The following is a 5,541-nucleotide window of genomic DNA, read 5'->3' as shown; positions in this document are numbered from 1 at the left end:
TTATTCAGTTCAAGGGAATCGGAAAATAATTAATTTAATCCATTTCTTAGAGATGAAGCTCTATTATAAAAGGTAAATAGCTCTTAAAAAATTTTACTATTTAATATTTAAGGAAATATTATTTATATGTTGAAAAATTTTTCGGATAATATCGACGTTTCATTCATTAAACTTCTTTTATTGATGACTTTTTAATAAACAAGAAGTGATGGCTAAAACCTTTTGAAGATTATTCGGGAGAGTGACCACTCTCCCTCCCCCTCCCACGCATCCTTTTTCCTCTCCCCCTCTTTTCTCCTCGCACATCGCTTTTTCCATGCCCCCACTCTTCTCTTCCCTCCCTTTTCCTCTGTGTCCCCCTCTTTCCTTCCCCTCTCCCACTTTTTTCTTCTCTATCCTTCCCTCCCCCGCTCTTTTGCTCCCTCCCTCCCTCCCTTCCTCTTTCACTCTCACCCCCTCTATCTCTCACTCTTTCTTTCTTCCTCCCCCCTCTCTTTCTATATATATATATATACATAGGGTGTCCCGCAACGTGATTTCCACACTGAAACTGTGTAATCTTTTTGTCATTCTAAATCAAAAAGTTTTAATACACATATGCCCTAAAGTCAAAAATTGTTTCAAAGTTATAGCGAAAAAATAAAATTGCATAAAATAAAAACAATATTATTTATTAAAGATAATATTATTTATTGATAATCGTAAGGTAACTCATAAAGGTGCTTTTCTCGCATTAGTATAGAAATAACTACTTTTACATTTTTTCGCTATAATTTCGAAACAAGCGACTTTAGGGCATATGTATTTTAAGACTTTTTGACTTAGAATGACACAAAGAATACACAGTTTCAGTGTGGACATCACACGTTGCGGGACTGTATATATAAATACAATATATATATATATATATATATATATATATATATATATATATATATATATATATATGCCAAAGTCAAGGTTATCGAAGCTGACTCTCCTGAACTGAATAATTACCATCATGGAAATGTTTTTAAAACATTATTCCAAATATTTTTTCAAAGTTCATTTTAACACGTTTATTTACGATAAATTCAATATAGCTGCAATAGTTTTAATTTGTTACAAATTTTATTTTTAGAATAACGTTATATGGCAATAAAGATTTTGTGTTGTTATAATATTTTTTTTTGTGTTCTAAAGTTCTAAATTATAACAAAAAATATTAAAATGATATAATTCATTCGCTTACACTATACGATGCACTATTCACTATTTATATCGTATATTCAAGTTTTTATCATAAGTATATATAACTTGCAAAATGCAGCTAATAACATCGTAACAATTACTTATATCAATTTAATTTTTGATACAATCTTCATACAGGGAAATTCAGATATTGAACTGATTGTTGGAAGATCGGACAGATAAGTGTCCCAATGGACGGAAAAATGTCCCGATATCCGACCACATTGAAAAAAATATTTACCATTTATTTAAACAATTTTAAATGAAAATAATAATTATTGTAAAAAAACTCGAACATTTGACGATTAATTGGGGAAAAAAATAAACTTAATTGATAATTTTTGTATTAAAAAAAAAAAAGATTAAATAAGCATGTGTCTAAGGTTAGGCAAAATGATGGCCGATCGTCAACAAATAAGCGTATGCATCTTAAATAGTATGAAAATTGGATATTTAATTATATTTGTGAATAAATAATTGAATATCTAATTTCAAAAATTAATTAGAAACTCTCTTTGACAAAATTCATTATAAAAATCACAATTAAAATGATATTTTTTAGCGTCCGGAAATTGGTACATTAAAAGTACCAGTAGTTCCAATCGCCGGACGTATGTGCAAATAATAATAAAAAAGAGAATAAAAAAGATTGTAAATTAAAGAAATTAAAGAAAAGAAAACAGAGAAAGCTGAAAATGATACAAATAGAAGAAAAAATGTTTGACAGATGATAAATATTGAACAGAAAAGGTCACTAAAAAGTACCAAAGAAAAATTAAACTTTTATTTAACTAATTGTATTATTATGTATTATTATTCAGTCTGTTATCTGCATGTTCACTGTTAAGAAATGTAGCTTGTAAATTAAATGCTCTGTTTGATGTTTTCAGATTATGCAACAAATTATTTTTATAATTTTTGACAAAAATAAAATATCATTATAAGTATAAATACTAATTTAAATTAGAATTCTATTTTGTCATTAAATATCTATTTATATCAATATTTCTCGTCAGCATACTAATTTTCTAGTTATGGTCGAACACTGGGACAAGTTATGTCCCAGTACTTGATACTGGGTCATAATCTATTTCAACTGTCCGGCCACTGGTACATTGACGCGTTCCATTATTTATGTAAATATTTAATTAATATTTGATATATGTGGGTTCAAATAATTTTTCTCTGCTTAAGGAAATCTTAAGCTTTCAATTGAATGCAAATATTTATATTAAAAATCTTTCTAATATTATAAATTGTATTATTTGACGACCTATGCTTAAACGTCCGGCGACTGGGACATTTAGCTTAAATGTTCGATTCTCACTTATTCGGATAGAAATTGTCCGCATAAAGTTATGTTTTTCAATATGCTATGGTCCTAAATGGCCGTGAAACGATTAGAAAGATGTAACAAGCAATCTGGCTTTATCTAATTTATTCTAAGCTTTATCTAAATTGTTCAAAGCAACATGATAAATTTTTTAAATAAAACAAAAATATTATTTAAAGAAAATAATAAAATTGTTGAAAAAAATAATATAATTAATGTTTAAGTCAAAGAAAAAAATGAAATTCTTTCAAAAATATTTTATTTAAAGTAAACACATACATTTTTTGAAAGTCATACAATCGTATTTGTTTATTCAGACATTAGTTTGGTTGGATTATTCTATAATAATTAACTTTCTTTAACATCAACAAAATTTATCAAATTCAAAGAAACATTTTTCTCTGTGTAAGAAAAACATTTGCGCAACATTATTCGTAATATTAAGGCACTTCCACTTCAACATTATTAAAACTTTAAAATCGATCAAACTTTGTTCATAATGACGTTGATTACAATATTATAACCTGCATACTTAACAACATTACATGTTACTGAATATCGTTCTAATAACGTTTTTTGCTTATTGGAATTACAGCTCGCGCGCAGATCGTGGTAAAAGTCTCGCCGCAAGAAAGGCAGGCACTTTTAACAACAAATTCCAAATATATCATATCCTTAAGACATTAGAAGCTAGGTTGAATAATAGAAAATTTTTATACGATTTATAAGACAATGCAAATTTTGTGAATGTAATTGATTGATTTATTATCACATGTTTCCTTGTTGGCGTTTTCTTGAATGTGCATTGTTTTATTCGGAGCGTGTATCCCGCGGCCACCCTGCTGAATTTCACGAATTTCGCCACTTAATGACGATCTGATGATCGAGCATGATCAGATGACAATATAAAAAATTTCTTTGAATCTTAAACAATTTTTTTTCAAAATTAGATACGTCTTATGTTTAATTATGTTAAAATAATTTGCAAAATATTAAATAATAAAAAATTTCTCTCTTTAATCGGTTTAAAAAAAAAACAAATTGTTTTGTGTGAATATCAAGACTCAGAAAAGTACACGATGAAATCGAGCAGGTCGCCGCGATGTGCCTCGCGTCGTCCTCGCGTTCGAGGAGACGTCTTACCTATTATAAGATACGTACGCTCTTATTAAGTGAGAATTTCATGTTATTTATTATTATATTATGCTTATATAGATACGCTTGCGCATATCTCAATATTCATCGTGCGTCTCTCATAATCTCTCGGCGCGACGCATTTGCGTTTATCAGGTGTACTTATTTCTTTATCACTTCAATTTTTTGTAACCGTTATAAACGAGGTCCAATTAGTTTTAACAAGGTTTAGTAAAAGTGAAGAAGAAAAAACTCTCCAAATATTCGTAGTATTGAGATTAATCCAAATAAAAGAAATGTTTGAAAAAAAGGAAAACGATATCTTAATGACATCGTTTCTTTAAATATCCATCTAGAAAATCGCATTGAAATATAAATTGTGATTGGAGCCATTTTCAAAACAACGCTTCTTTTACAGCATATATCATGTCATGTTATTGATTGCAAGTGATACTCATCGATCGCACTAATTGTCTCATACACATCAACATGCAGTCCATGTTTCCGCATTATTGTTTATAAATTACGTACAGAATTTAGCGAGTAGCATGCGGGCCTTGAGAAGTCATGTCAAGTCGCGCACACGCGCGCGTTGATGATCTAAGAAAATAAATGTGGGTTTTTCATAGCGACAGAGACACTTTTCTCGAGTTTAAAATCGTAAAATAAAATGAACGATTGTGTGTGTGTGTGTGTGTGTGTCACATCAATTGTAAGTCACTAAAGCGGCAACGTATAAATCTAGCGACCGAAAGAGAAAATAAAGATTTAAAAGGAAAAATTTAATATAAAATTAATGTCAACTTAAAGCCAATTTAAATTAAGTCGAATCTATCGTTGGACATAGTTTTGCAGAAAGAAGAAAAATAACTTCTAAATAGAATATTTTGAATACAAATATTTTACAAAAAAAATCCATGGGATAACAAAAATAAAATAATCAATTTTTCAAATGTGTGCGTAATAGTTGATTTCTGATAATTACTTCAGATATGTAACAATATTATGCAACAAAAATTTAAAAGTTCAGAATTGATAGTTTCTCTCTGCATAATTATATCCAATTCCAAATTATATTTTCCATTATATTTAATATCATTTATTATTAATGATTAGTCACATTTTAAACACTTAATTTTCTTTTAATAATAATTGCAAAGAACTTAGAATATCAACGATATTAGATGAAGAAATTGGCGAATAAAAGCCGAGGTGCGGTTATTAGTGCGCAAACCTTTTATTTAATTTTAGTCACAAGTATGCATTAAATATGTACGTTTTAGATCGTTTTTCGGTCCATCTTCAGCATAGATAACAAAATATAAAGATCAAATTCGACGCGAGTTTTGGTGTATCGGTTTTCAGTGTCACATGTCACTTATCAACTTCAATTTTGATTTGTATATTTATAATTTAAAATTTGATTTTTATATTTTGTTATCTATGCTGAAGATGAACCAAAAAACACAATTCAAAACATATTTAATACATACTTGTGAATGAAATTTAAAAAGTTTGCGCATTAATAATCGCGCCTCGGCTCTTATTTGCCAGTTTTCTTATCTAGTATCTTTTTTGTTAAATAACAATGAAAATGCCGCAAAACATAATTAAATAATTTTTTAAATCTCCTTCACATTATGAGCTTCGATTTATTTATAGTAATCGCGTGTATGTAGTATATGCTGAATATTTAGCCATGTCCGGACAAAATAGACAATAACGGTTGTTTGAGTGAACAGTATTCTTTTCAGCAAATCTATTCTAGCATAAATCGCGTTTTGTTTGATCTGCCTATCTAAATCGGACGACCACACCACGTCCAATCGATATAACCGCATCCA

Source organism: Polyergus mexicanus, unplaced genomic scaffold (genome assembly GCF_030449975.1).
Source record: "Polyergus mexicanus isolate NDT 795.1 unplaced genomic scaffold, iyPolMexi1.0 SCAF_6, whole genome shotgun sequence".
Lineage (NCBI taxonomy): Eukaryota > Metazoa > Arthropoda > Insecta > Hymenoptera > Formicidae > Polyergus > Polyergus mexicanus.
The sequence above is the reverse complement of the archived record's forward strand: the minus strand, read 5'-3'. Positions refer to the sequence as shown.